Source organism: Tursiops truncatus, chromosome 2 (assembly GCF_011762595.2).
Source record: "Tursiops truncatus isolate mTurTru1 chromosome 2, mTurTru1.mat.Y, whole genome shotgun sequence".
NCBI classification, from domain to species: Eukaryota; Metazoa; Chordata; class Mammalia; order Artiodactyla; family Delphinidae; genus Tursiops; species Tursiops truncatus.
Genome location: NC_047035.1, coordinates 78,401,644 through 78,416,929, shown reverse-complemented (window position 1 = coordinate 78,416,929; position 15,286 = coordinate 78,401,644). Strand labels below are relative to the sequence as shown.

Genomic DNA, 15,286 nt, shown 5'->3' with positions numbered 1-15,286 from the left:
TTTAACCTTCCATAGAAAGGATATTTCACCTGGGTGGTTAAGTAACCATTTTTGTCCTCGGTTAGTCCTGGACATAGCTGTCCTGCACACCTGTGAGCCATGAGCACAGATGATGGAACCACGGAGGCCAGAGGAGCTCAAAGTCTGGTATGACTGATCTGAAGGGCTTTCAACCTTCACTGAAGATCTTTCATTAATAAGGACCAGTTGAATTTCTGCTTCTGTAACTTGAGAGAGAAGTGGATCTCTTTTCACCAATTAGCAGATTTGAAAACCAATTTTACCTGAAAAATAAAATTTAACAGAAAATGCACATTCTACTTTTCACTTTTCTAGTACCTAACTTGACAAGATTTGCTGAGAAGCTTACAATGACAAAAACCAAACAAGAGGCCATGGCGTTGTAAAATTTAAATCTTTTAAAGCTTATTTAACACAATTGTATTACCTCAGGAAAACCTTAGTTCTAATAAAACCTGTAACAGGACCAGAGCCATGCCATTAGATTTCATTAGACAATATGGATAAATTCTAGACAGAGTTATAGGTATGAAATGAGTGGGGAAAATATTTATAGAGGCTCAACTGATAGGCAGGAGGCTCAGTTCTCACCACCTTACAAGACAGTTAACTGCCTCAACTTTTGTCAATCAGGGCCTCATCCTGTACAGCCAGCTGAAAATATAAACCAATAAAAGCCCTGGTTAAGACATTTTGCCCTGAAAGCTATTCAATGACTTTTCAGAACTGAGATCTTTCCTCTTCAATAGCTTGTTTTACATGTCTATTGACTCTGGGCATAGTGTTGATAGCTCCTGGTGCGACTCTACCGTTCATTCTATTTTCAGAAAGGATCCCCTCTGTTCCCCCAAATCATACACTTATTAGACTGCTGGACTGTTCACCCAAATCATACACAACCCACATGCCTGACCAATTACTGGCCGTAGCTACGCAGGCCTTTAAACTTAGCTATTGTGCTACAAACAGCCACCACACTGTCCTGCCATTCACCACTTCATGCGATATCTACCAGAAGCACTTTCAGATTACGTGCAGCTTTTATCAACTTTTGCCTCTGTGGACAGGAATTAGTTATGGGTCAAGAAATAGGAGCTCAACATATACCACTCTCCTCGCCCTATCCCTATATGTACACAGAAATAGATTACTGACACAAGAGTTAGTGTTACTCAGGATGGTCTTTTAACACAGCACTTTATTTTTTCATAGTTTGTGTTACCCTCTTCTTTTGAACTTCTTTCTAAACAATCTTAGAAGCATGTCTGGATATACTCAATTAAAACTACCTTATAACAGAAACTATTTGGCTAATGCAGTTTAAGTCTTGCAAACTCAGAACAGCCTGAACAGGCAACTGCCCCTGATAGCTAATCACTGCCAAAAGGAAAGGTTACATGTCAACCATTCTAAAACCAAAGTTAGTGTATTTGTTAGGTGGTGTTTAAAAATAACAAGCCAACCAGTAAGTTAACTTATTTATTTGGATTGGTATAAATGTCACAAATAAGTCATCTTGGCAAATATTCAGGCAGTAGAATTATTAAAGGCAGGCGTTACATGAGGACTTTATTAAGATTGTGTTTTGGTGAAGGTGGCATCTGGTTATATCTCCTTTAAGAAAAGAAAAAAAAACTTTTCAAACGAAAATCATACCCACTATGCTATAAGAAATAGGACATTATGGCCTCTATGACCCATCTGTCCATCTGATTAAATGACTCCCAAAATCATTCTTTTGAAATATCCTGGCCTTTCCAGTGGGTACAATTTCGGCTCACTCAGGGGGTAGCTTGGCTTTCTCTCCTAAATTGTTTTTTTAACGTCCACAAAGAGATGTAAAATAGCTCTAGTGTCTGCCAAGGTTCACCGATGTCTGCTCAGCTAGCCTTATTCCTATCCTCTCCCTCATCTTTTCTCTTCTTTCACTCTCATTTTTACTCACTCAGTGTATGATTTCTGTGGGCTGCTTAAAATCCTCTATGTATATATATTTAATAAATGAGTAGATGCACAGACAGAGGAATAGATGGACAAATGTGTTCTGCTTAAGAATGAACCTGAGTCCTTTTCTGTAATACAGCTTAGTGTTTATTACACACACGCCAGGAGATCTTTCGAATCCCACCTCTTGACATTTTCCACCACATCCTTCACACACCAACACACTGAAGCGGTTGCAACTCCGAAAACATACACCAGTTCTTCTTTGGGGCAAATATCTTAACCATCTGGGATCTGATATCCTCATCAGAAAAATAGAATAATACTTACCCTTTAGGGTGGTTGTAAAGATGAAAAGCGTTACTTTATGAAAAGCTTATAACATGGTGCCTGGCACATAGTAAGTGCATCACACATGTTAGTTGTTTTTCTGACTGTTGTGATAGCAATGATCATATTTTTCCCCAAATCCATGGTTTTATACGTACTTTTCTTCTCCCTAAAATACTGCCTTGTCCACCTGGCAAATTCATATTTATTTTTCTGTGAGGCCCTCCTAACCCCTATGGGACAAGTTAAGGTCTTCCTTCTCTGTACTTTAAAACATTTTTATAGACATTTATTTTTGTATTTAATACATTATACTCTAATGATGTCTGATGTCTTCTTTTCCCCACGAGATTGTTAAAGGTGGGGGACATGTCTCCTTAAGGATATCCCTGACACTTAGCACAGAACAAATCATCAATACGTGGGAAGAATGGAAGGTAGGAAAGAGAGGAAGGGGAATGGAAGGTTAAGAAGGGAGTGAAGAAAGGAAAAAGAGGAAGGAAGGTGCAAGCGAACAAATGAAGCCAGTCTTCTGACAGCTATCCTGTCCTCCATCATTCCTGGATGATCTCCAACAGGGATGCGTGCATCTCATTTTCAGATTCTTTCAGTGTGCTGATTGACAGTCCCCAAGTTTATCGCTCAGAGCATAAATAACTCCAGTTCTGCAAGATATTAATTCATTTTCAGTGACTAATTTGCCTCCTATTTGATGATAATGCCAACTATTGACTAAGGCAAAATCCCTCAGCTTGTCAACCAAAAAAAAAATCGCTTATTCAGAAAATGGCTCATATAGGAAAGAAGCAGCTGCTTTCGAAATGGACACAAATGAGCCAAAATTTGTCCCTTTAGAAAAAAAGTCTTATCCCAGTGATTAATTTAGCTCCAATGGTGAGGTTTTGGTGAAGACAAGTGGAACATGAAGGATAAGGGAGCACAAAGTAAGCATATCGATTTTCGTCATCATTTGCTTTCTCTCTGATCATTTTCCCTGTCTAGATTTTCTAAGTTATAGATGCAGGGTTCTTATTTGATCTAGCCTGTTATATCGGAGAAAGAAAATTCAGTCAGAAAAATAAAATTAATTGTAAACTGGAAACATTTTCTCATAAAGAACAACAGTTTTTCTCCCTTGATGTGACGAAGATCCTCTTTACCAACATCCGTTTAGGACACACTGTTCACTGGCAATAGAACTCATGAAAGTGAGTAAAATTTTCCCATTTTATGAAACAATATTTCAAGCTCTGAAAATGCTACAAATATATAAGTTTTATCCGATAGCCTGTTGGACGATCCTAACAGTAATAAAGGTTGCCAGTTTTTTTCTATGGTGAAAAGATGTGTGGTAACTAGAACATAAATGAGGTTGCTTTTCTCACACAAACACACACACGTTCTCTTGCCACCAATGGAGGGAATGACCAAATGTAGATCACAAAGTCAGCTCTCTTCTTTCAAGCCAGGTTCTTCTCCGAGCCAATTTGTTTGTGGGACCCAAGCACAGCCCTTTGGAGCAGGCTCAGTCCTTCTCCCAGGAGCTCGTTGTACTTTCTGCTTTCTGTCCTCTGCATCCTCTTCTCAAAACTACCAACCAAGGAGCCTTCTAAGGTGAATCCTACTCTATTCTTACTCTTTCCATCTTCAAATAAACACTTGTATTTTCTATCTGTATTTTGTTTGATCTCTTTTCCTAACTCTCTTTGGCGCTTTTATAATTATTCTTGTCTTTTGACTCTCTCTTATATCCCTCCCCAAATCCTACTGCAGGCATGTGATTTCTACCCCTTCCAGCCCATCCTACACACCAATGCCATAGTATGTTTCCTAAGTCACAATTCAGACAGAGTTCAAATTTCTTAGCTCTTACTGTAAGCCTTTTGCAGTCTGGCCACAGTAGCCTATTTTTCAGCTACATCACCAACCATTTGGGCTTTTGATGATCACCCTCCTCATCCAGAACCTGCTCCCTCTACAGTCTTCTCTGCATCAGTAATTGATATGAACAGCCAGCCAGTTACTCAAGTGAAGAAAATCCAGGAAGTTTCTTTGAGTCCTGCCTTGCACCGCCACATCTAATACATCCCCAGGCTCCTTGACGCTACTTCCAGAGCATATGCCCACTCTGTCCATTTCTGTCCATTTGTGCTACTGCCTATCCAAATACCGTCATCAACTAAGCCCTGAACTACTACAGTAGTGCCTATTTGATCTCTCTTGCCTCTCCACAATCCAGTTCCCACACAACACCAGAAGAGAGCTTTGTGGAAACATAAATCAAATCACATCATGGCCCCTACTTCTGCCCCTATGTCATCTGGCTCATGTGAACCTCTTTGACCCCAGCCTTTACCACTTTATCTTCTACTGTGCACCAGCCAAACTGGGCTTCCTTATGATCTTCTAACCCACATTTTCACCTGAAAGCCTTATTAGCACTAGCTGTTCCTTCTGCCTGTGATGTTTTTCTCCCTGAACTTTGCATGGCCGCTTATCTTTGTCATTCAGCTCTCAGCCGAAATGTCACTATATTCTTTACCCAATATATATATTCTTTACCCAATATATATATTCTTTACCCAATACAAAGTAGTTGCTAGGTCACTGTCATCATACCCTGCATGGAATTTATCTGATATTTCTTTTTGTTTTTTTGTTTGTATACTTATCTTCACTTGTTCACTGCTGAATTCTCTCATATCTAGAACAGTGCTTGGCTCTCAGTATGTGTGGAATGAATGAATGAAACTTCCTTTCCCATCTCTATGCCCTGTCCACAACACTGCACAATATTCCTGATGGAGAATAATAGGACCGACAACCAGAAGTGGATGGAGTTGCTATGGAGGCAGTAAGGCTGAGGAAGAGGAAGAGGAAACACCTGACTAGAGGGGAGCATCTTTTTTGAATGATAGTTATGAGATATGATCAACTAGGATCTTCAACATCAGCTTCAGGAAGTTTGGATCAAACATGATGTTATAGAGGATCCTTCGTAAATGTGGGGAAACAAAAACTGAATTCCATGAGGTCAGTGATGTTTGTATTGGTCAATACTATAAACCCGATACCTCAAACAGTACTTAACACACATTGGGTGCTCAATAAATAGTTGAAGGCGTAAGTAGGTGAACAAACATGATATAATCTTTAGATTCTTTTTTTTTTTTTTTTGCGGTACGCGGGCCTCTCACTGCTGTAGCCTCTCCTGTTGCGGAGCACAGGCTCCGGACACGCAGGCTCAGCGGCCATGGCTCACGGGCCCAGCCGCTCCGCGGCATGTGGGATCTTCCCAGATCGGGGCACGAACCCGTGTCCCCTGCCTTGGCAGGCGGGCTCTCAACCACTGTGCCACCAGGGAAGCCCCTTTAGGATTCTTATTTAGAAATGGTTTATAAGACACAAAAGAGATAAGAAGACTGTAGAATAAAATTTCTCAAAATCTGGGCAATGGATTCTATTTAAGTGATTTATTAAAATCCAGTTTCCTGTGCCTTTCCTAAGACTTGCTGAGTGTCATCTAAGCCTGGGATCAAGAATCTGAATGTTATGAGTTTCCTGTGTATTTTTTAATATGCATGCACACTAAAGTTTGAGAATGACTGCCCTGGGAGAGGTAAGATGATGAAAGGCCTAAAGTAGGGTCTATATTTGAGGAAATTAGTGAAAGACAAGCTGCCAGAATTTTGTGAAGTAGGGGACAGAGTCAAAATAACTGTTTGCAACCTGGCAGACAGAGAATTACACTGTCATTGGTAAAATATAGGAGACTTGTGCATCAATTTAAAAACATATAAGGTAATAGATTTTCACCTTTTGGAAGACAATATAAAGGCATATATGTAAAGGTGGAATGTGAGACTAAATTAAGAACATTATGGGTTCCCAAAACGATGGGAGGAATTGCACTATGATAAGTAGCAAAGGTATTGCCACTGCATTCCATAGTGTGAGAGTGCTAAAGACAAGCAAGTCTCATTTCTTACTGTCAAAACCTTTATTAAAGTCATGTAACTCCTGTTTATTTCATAGTGAAAGCATTGCATATGTCTCAGTAAATAGTTCTTTGTGTACTAGATCCTTGAAATTGGCTTCCTCCCAGCCATAACACTGGGGAACTGCTAGATTAGAGGAAAGATCTGAGTGCAAATGTCTCTGGTAAATAGTAACATTTTAGAAAGTTGTTCTGCTTTCCATAGTTCAGATTTTATTCATAATTCGTAGGCTTCAGAATCTAGAATCCATACTTAGTATCAGATTTTTTTGATGTAAAGATGGGCTGAGGCCAGTGAATGTGACTCATGAGATAAATCTTAAAATTTGGAACACTTTTGTTATGTTAGCCTCTGTACTTTTTTTTTTTAAATAAATTATTTTATTTTATTTTTGGCTGCATTGGGTCTTCGTTGCTGCATGCAGGCTTTCTCTAGTTGCAGCAAGTGGGGGGCTACTCTTCGTTGCGGTGCGCAGGCTTCTCATTGCAGTGGCTTCTCTTATTGCAGAGCACAGGCTCTAGGTGTACGGGCTTCAGTAGTCGTGGCACATGGGCTCAGTAACTGTAGCTTGCAGTCTCTAGAGCGCAGGCTCAGTAGTTGTGGTGCGTGGGCTTAGTTGCTCCGCAGCATGTGGGAGCTTCCTGGACCAGGGATCGAACCCGTGTCGCCTGCATTGGCAGGTAGCTTCTTAACCATTGCGCCACCAGGGAAGTCCCAGCCTCTGTACTTTTGTGTTAAGAGTAACCTGACATTTAAAATACCCAGTGAGTTGAATACCCAAAAGTAAGTTAGTCCTTCCCACCACGAGGGACAGATGTTTAATATATACTTGCAGAATGATCATCATAAAACCACAACTTCCTCTTGTCAGGATCTAGTCAATCACTATCATATGAAAGAAGTAAAAGAAGGAAGGTCAGCTGATAGAAGCAGTACTATACTGCTTCTATACTCAGGAGACTGCTTGCTTCACTGCAACCATTGTAGAGACTCTGATTTTTTGAGTGTCGCAAAAGTAGAGGCAATATATTAAGTGATTCTATGTGAATTGTTCTGCAGATAAGACCTTTCTGGTTTTTTTCTCTAACTTGAATAAGAAGTAATGCTGACTCCAATTTTTTAAACAACAGCAGAGGAAAAATATGAAACTACTGCTTGAAAATTTATGCCACAAAATTTGAGTCACACATTAGTGAGGTGTGGGATACTATAATCACTTCATTGTTTCTGTTAAGGGAGCTATGAGTGTGTCTCGGCAAAAAAAAAATGCCAAAAGCTAAGTAAGGCAGCATACCTGAGAGTAACAATTCCCGACCCGCCCTAGAAATGTCTGGTGAAGAGAACATATTTAAACATAAAAGAGGACCAGAATTTCCTTCATGGGGAGTTCTATGCTTCATAGATGACCATTCCTAGGGCAACTTTCATACAGGAATTCTAGATCAAGAAACTAACCTGAAAAAAAAAAAGAAACTGACCTGATGAGGGAAATAGTTTAAACTCTTTAAAGTGTGCTAAAAATTACTACTGATCAATACCAATTCAAATATTGAAAGAAGGATCTTGGGGTGATTTATGCATTCTGTCAATAAATATTTCTGTACAACTTTATCTCTGCATGATATAATTATGTTTCAATATCAACTATCCGAGTCTTACTCAGCTTGATGATTCCTTGAAGATCCTTAGATCTAAACTACTAATTGTCTCAGACCTAAACAACTAATTAGCATACAGTCCATGGCCTCTTTTGCTTGGTCCCCTCAGTACCCAAGCTACCTAGAGGATGTCCAATGCAGAAGCAGAGGAGGAGGAAAGCTACCTAGAGGCTGTCCAATGCAGAAGCAGAGGAGGAAAGAAGTGATCCTTATCCAGAGGCTTAGAGCATTGGACATAAAGTCAAATGTTTCAAAAGACAAAGAGCTTTTCTGTGTCCTTGGCTTGTTGTGAAATGGCTCACTTTAAAAATATGAAGGGACTTCCCTAGTGGCATAGTAGTTAAGAATCTGCCTGCCAATGCAGGGGACACGGGTTCGAGCCCTGGTCTAGGGAGATCCCACATGCCGTGGAGCAACTAAGCCCATGCACCACAACTACTGAGCCTGTGCTCTAGAGCCCATGAGCCACAACTACTGAGCCCGTGTGCCACAACTACTGAAGCCTGTGTGCCTAGAGCCCATGCTCCACAACAAGAGAAGCTATCACAATGAGAAGCCCGTGCACCACAACGAAGAGTAGCCCCTGCTCGCAGCAACTAGAGAAAGCCTGTGCACAGCAACAAAGATCCAATGCAGCCAAAAATAAATAAATAAAATTTATTAAAAAAAAAAACAATATGAAGATCCTCTCCCTTCATCTTAATACTGTAATACTTCTATTATTTTTATCACTTTCTCCCACATGGATAAAGATCAGTCATACACTAGAAGGAAGAAGTGTTTTTTTTCTGAAGAGAGAGATGTTTTCCATGTGTCAAGGACAACTGAGCTCAGAAGGCATAAATTAGATTTATTTAGAGGCTGAATTTATATAAGACTAAATTGTGATATTTTACTTCCCTCAAGTTTGGCCTTAAAACCATGCCACTTTGTTCTGAAGGTATATTTTTATTTTTGTAGATATTAGATTTATAGGCCTTTTGTGAATGACAGATGACACTGTTACATTTAGGTATATTTTAATCATTTAGCAATGTGCTAATAACCAACTGCATTTAGTGAATGAATATTTTTTAAAAACTCCGAAATGCAACTCTTTAAATCTACTGTTGATATTTACATTTTTTCATCAGAGTGATTGTGCTGTAATTACCTAGAAATAAATAGCCCCTAACTAATTTTGCCCATGTCTAGTCCTCCTTTCAACAATAGCTAATCAAATGTTTAGAAAGCAAAAATTAAAAGAAAATTTCATTCGTGATGCTCAACAACTACAAAATACTTTTTAAGTTTTTTTGTCAGAAGATTATAATGTTTTTTTGTAGGGCATTAAAAAGGCATAGAACCAGATACATAAATATAAGAGAAATAAATCACTGTCAATAATTTAGTCTAAAAACAATTAACTCTAGGTCATTTCTCAAAGTCAGTCTTCTAGGTCAGGAAAATGGAAAGTAATTTAGAGAAGCATAATACCTTTTACTAAATATTTCAAATCCAGGACGTCCATCTATATTATAAGTAGATAGAGAAAGAATTATTTAACAGCAGTTCAGACACTTCCCAGCTATGAACAACCAACTTGCAAACATCAACTTGTGAGTAAAGGGATGTACACTTTCCTCTCCCCACTGCAACAAAGCTAAATTGGTGCTGGTTATGGGAACTTCCTAGTTTACATCTCTTCTCTATCCCTTCCATTCTGTATCGCCAAGAAGATTGTGCACAAAGCACACACAGCAAGTTAGCAGGCTTCTCCGAGATGGAGTGGGACTCAGAACCCTTCCATTTATTGAGACTCCCGGTATGTTAAAATTTCTAAATGTGTTAAAATGAGGTTACAACATTTGTAGCCAAATTTGTATTTTAAATGTTCAATCCTGAAAATGAGTCTCAATGACAGTGTGGATAACCTCATTAGGAGACAACATCAAGAGTCTGAATTTGAGGCCCTCAGGAGGATGAGAACAGACCAAACGGCTCTCCAAACTCTCTCTATAATTAGCCCTGCTATTTACTCCCAGGTTTCATTCTCTTGCAGTTTTCTATCAGGGTTCCCTGCCACCAGTATTTCATACCTCCAATCTATCCTCCATAATGCTGCCAGAGTGATCTTTCTAAAATGCCCATTTGAGGACTTCCCTGGTGCCACAGTGGTTAACAATCCGCCTCCCAATTCAGGGGACATGGGTTTGAGCCCTGGTCCGGGAAGATCCCACATGCCGCGGAGCAACTAAGCCTGTGCACCACAACTGCTGAGACTGTGCTCTATGGCCCACGAGCCACAACTACTGAGCCCACGTGCTGCAACTACTGAAGCCCACGCGCCTAGAGCCCATGCTCCACAACAAGAGAAGCCACCGCAATGAGAAGCCCGTGCACCACAACGAAGAGTAGCCCCCGCTCGCCACAACTAGAGAAAGACTGCATGCAGCAACGAAGACCCAGCACAGCTAAAAAATAATAAAAAATAAATTAAAAAAAATTTTTTAATTAAAAAAAATAAACAAAATGCCCATTTGATAACGTTATTCCCCTGTTTAAATCCCTCCTCAGATTTCCAGTCATCTGTAGGATAAGGCAGGCTGCTTCACATGGGGACCACAGTCCCACCTGGCTCACCCCTCCATTTCTGTCTCCTGGCACATTCCTTCTCTCCTCTCAGCCTCTTGTACTCAGTGCACTTTCATTTGCTCCCAGTGTTCCCAGAACCTGGACTGTTCTGGCTCTCTCCTTCTGCCTGTAAAATACCTGCTCCTCCTTCAGGATTCACCACAAGTCTTTGAGGAACCCTTCGGGAGGCTCTGGCCACCTTCTTTTTTTTTTTTTTTTCTGGCTCCACATAGCCTAGTTACTTTTTCACAGTCTTTATCACAACTGTTGCACTTAGTTGCTTATGAGTTTGACTCACCTTACTACGCTTGAAGTTTCTTGAGGGCAGGGACTGTGTTTCATGCATTTTTTTTATCCTCAGTACCTGAGCACAGAGGGTACTCCATTAATTCGTATTACCATATTCTCATCTCTGTTATTGCTGTTCCGTTTACTTGATTTTTCTTCACGTTTGTTTCTTTTCCTCTTTTCACCATTCTATTTTTGAATTTTAAAAGGCACTTTCATCTTAGCTCGTGAGAGTTAAAATAGTGTTATTCAAAGACTTGTATCATGGATAAGCAGAATTATGTTTTGAAGGGGAATTCTACATAATTTTTAAAAAGCCATCAGCTTCTAAATTCCTCGAGAATACAAGCGTCTCCATGACAGTTTCCATACATCTCTTCTTCTCATACTTAAATCTGCTTCTCTTCAAGCACTGAGGGACAAGAAAATTTTAAGGTTTTATTCAATTTTATTATTTCTATCTTGGTTTTATTGCTGCAGTATTTTTTTTCTGCTACTTGTTCATTTCAAATGTATAATGTTTCTGCTACATTGTAGATGAAGTGACTTTCATGAGCTGGCCTGCCAACCCCTGTACCATCCATAATAGCTTTTTCTGTGGAGAAATATATTTTAAGTTGCAAACAATATGCCTCAAAATTCTTTTGGAATTCAGCACATTTGTAGGGTGTGGATTCTCCACTAAGATTCTCCAGTGAGATCAGAAAACTTGATACATATTAATTTGTTATACATTCAGCAAGTATTTATTGATTAACAACATTTATCAGGATGAACTTCAGGCTCTGAGGATAGGGAGTGAGATGAATGAGGTCTCTGCTTTCAAGGGGTTTGCAATCTACACATATATTTTCCTAAAAGTCAGCCTGCCTCTCCAGTATTTATTGCCCCTCATGCAAACACATAAATTCTATTTATGATCATAATGACAGAAAATAACTATTATGAAAATTATAACAACTTTCATCCTTCTGAGAAACACTTCATAGATATAAGAAATATTTTGTCATGTTTGTTTCCTTAAATAACTCATTTGAGATATAATCATCCAAGAATGGGTTTTTTGTTTTATTTTCGTATGTTTGTTTTCTGGCTGCGCTGCGCAGCATGTGGGATCTTAGTTCCCCCGACCAGGGATTGAACCGTGTCCTTTTTAGTGGAAGCACAGAGTCTTAACCACTTGGACCTCCAGGGAAGTCCCAAATGTTCTCCTTTTTTTTTTTTTTTTTTTTTCCGGTTTGCGGGCTTCTCACTGTTGCGGCCTCTCCCGTTGCGGAGCACAGGCTCCTGACGCGCAGGCTCAGCGGCCATGGCTCACGGGCCCAGCCGCTCCGCAGCATGTGGGATCTTCCCAGACCGGGGCACGAACCCGTGTCCCCTGCATCATCAGGCAGACTCTCAACCACTGCGCCACCAGGGAAGCCCAAATGTTCTCCTTTTTAATGAGCTTCCCTCCATCTCAAAGAGATTTGTGGTATTTTGTTATTTCATAATATCTATATCGATCCTTGAGTGGAAGGATTCCTCAAACTGTATAATTTTTTCTAGCCCTCTTTTTCTTTGGTCTAGACGGATGGATCCATCCACTATTTAAGGCTCTCATGTATTGTCTTCTACCAAGAGAAAAAAGATAATGGGTCTGGAGATGTAAGGTCTTTAACAATGTACAATCCTAAGCATTTAGTTTGTGAATTAGTGGTCTTACATGGTTATCCTTTAATCAACCAGAATTATTCTTGGCAACTAATGGATGTATCTGTAAAATGAAATTTGTTCATTAATGATAGAAAGGTTCCTAAGGATCTTTTAACACGAGATAAATAAAGCCGCACATCAACAGAAGATAGGTACATTTCATAATAATCACTCTGAAAGAGCTATTTCAAGTAATAATTATCTACTCAGGAATGATGGGGAATTTCTAATGGCTGTAACTATAAGAATCACTTACCATGTGGCAAGAAAAACCTGGTATTTCTCCAAGCTTAAAATGGAAACATTCTTTAATGGGAAAATAATGTCTTAATTCACTCTCTTAAATTTTTTTTTTTTTTGCGGTACGCGGGCCTCTCACTGTTGTGGCCTCTCCCGTTGCGGAGCACAGGCTCCGGACGCACAGGCTCAGCGGCCATGGTTCATGAGCCCAGCTGATCTGCAGCATGTGGGATCTTCCTGGACCAGGGCACGAACCCGTGTCCCCTGCATTGGCAGGCGGACTCTCAACCACTGCACCACCAGGGAAGCCCTCTTAAAATTTTTAAAGTAAATTAATAAAATGAAGATGATTTCATTTCTATAGTTGTACTCATTATTTTCCTAAGGATAATATATTTTTTTAATTTATCCTCCCAAGAATTAAAAGCTGGCAAGACAGAATATTCCTTTTCTGTTTCCATGGAAGGCTTTCTTCTATAAGACATAGCTTACCTTTCCTGATAAAGTATTTAACCTTTTCAACTCTTGGTGGTCTTTTTCCCTAAATCTCCAGTTTAAATCAGTTTATATTTTGTGGCTTGTCTAATTGTGGAGACCTCCTTCTCTGAAAAGGTCATACTACCCAGAAAAAAACCAAAGAATACAGTTTTTTTGGTGCCAGTCTGAGAGGAACAAAGAGGTCAGCTCCCACTACTTAGAGTTGAGTAAAGATTAGGAAATTGGCACCATCTTTCTTGCCGGTCTATTCATTTGTTGCCTATTCGTTCAGCTAGTATTTACTGAATATCTACTCTAGACAGGCACTGCTAGCACAGGGAGCTGCAGTGAAGCCAGGGAATGTCAACACACAACAAAAATTACTGTACAATACAGGACAAAACACCAGACGTTTATGTGTGGCACTCCAGCTTAGGGAAAGAGCACTAAACCTTCACAACACTGTTACAATTATAATTAAATACTTTTTGTCCACTTAGTATATTCTACTCTTCCTAAGATTTCATGGCTTATCTTACCAGGGAACTTCTTAATTATAAGAACCTGTCAAAAGATAGAACTGATTTCGGAAACTCCTTGGAAAGCTTCTAAAACTAACCCCTCATATGGTTTTTACAGCATCTACAGACCAACTTTCCACTGTTACCCTATCATTATTTTTATTGAAAAAATGCACAGATCCTCAGAAATCATAGAGTGAATGTTAATGATTTTTACTGTTCTCAGATAACCTCTGTTATAAGAAATCCACTGAATTTCAAGCATGTACATATGCTTAAGGCATCTACTGAATGAATCTAGCAACACCCCCTAGAATATTATACAACTAACTCAACCAGACTTGTTTGAAACCAGGTTTCTCAGTATGGGTACCATGAAACCTGAAAGATATTAATCATAGGAAGAGTTAATCTACCTCATGGGTCAATCCGAAACCTGACCTCAGAGTCTTGCCCTTTGTGTTGTACTTCCTCCTTTTGTACTACATCTAGCGCTTTAATTTCTGGTCAAGAAGACCTTCTAACCTGCTCTTAGTGATGTGGCTCCCCCTTGTCTGTCCTGCAATAGACTGAGCTTTGGTATTTTTCAGCTCGAATTATCTTTATATGTTGATTTTGACATGTCAAAGACCTATAATGTGTATTTTTCTAATTTAAAAATTATATAATGTTTACTACACAGGAGACATTGTTCTTAGGACTTTGCAAATATGAACCTATTTTAGTAATGATTTCTAGTTTTTTTGATGCAAGGACTGGAATCACACTTTTTTTTTTTAAACATCTTTATTGGGGTATAATTGCTTTACAATGGTGTGTTAGTTTCTGCTTTATAACAAAGTGAATCAGTCATACATAAACATATGTTCCCATATGTCTTCCCTCTTGCGTTTCCCTCCCTCCCACCCTCCCTATCCCACCCCTCCAGGCTGTCACAAAGCACCGAGCCAATATCCCTGTGCCATGCGGCTGCTTCCCACTAGCTATCTACCTTACTACGTTTGTTAGTGTGTATATGCCCATGACTCTCTCTCGCCCTGTCACAGCTCACCCTTCCCCCTCCCCATAACCTCAAGTCCGTTCTCTAGGAGGTCTGTGTCTTTATTCCTGCCTTACCCCCAGGTTCTTCATGACATTTTTTTTTTCTTAAATTCCATATATATGTGTTAGCATACGGTATTTGTCTTTTTCTTTCTGACTTACTTCACTCTGTATGACAGACTCTAGGTCTATCCACCTCATTACAAATAGCTCAATTTCGTTTCTTTTTATGGCTGAGTAATATTCCATTGTATATATGTGCCACATCTTCTTTATCCATTCATCCGATGATGGGCACTTAGGTTGTTTCCATCTCCGGGCTATTGTAAATAGAGCTGCAATGAACATTTTGGTACATGACTCTTTTTGAATTATGGTTTTCTCAGGGTATATGCCCAGTAGTGGGATTGCTGGGTCATATGGTAGTTCTATTTGTAGTTTTTTAAGGAACCTCCATACT

General features: G+C 39.5%; 1 protein-coding gene and 1 long non-coding RNA gene across 2 annotated transcripts in view; one reads left to right on the top strand and one right to left on the bottom strand.

The window, feature by feature from the left end:
• Positions 1-15,286, bottom strand: part of LOC109550000 (uncharacterized) — a 151,077-nt gene that overhangs the window by 11,072 nt on the left and 124,719 nt on the right. The window contains exon 4 of the long non-coding RNA XR_012330045.1: positions 30-284. This is a non-coding gene — a long non-coding RNA (uncharacterized lncRNA). The remainder of the gene's footprint in view (positions 1-29; positions 285-15,286) is intronic.
• Positions 1-15,286, top strand: part of LOC141278000 (uncharacterized) — a 263,850-nt gene that overhangs the window by 211,879 nt on the left and 36,685 nt on the right. The window lies entirely within an intron of this gene.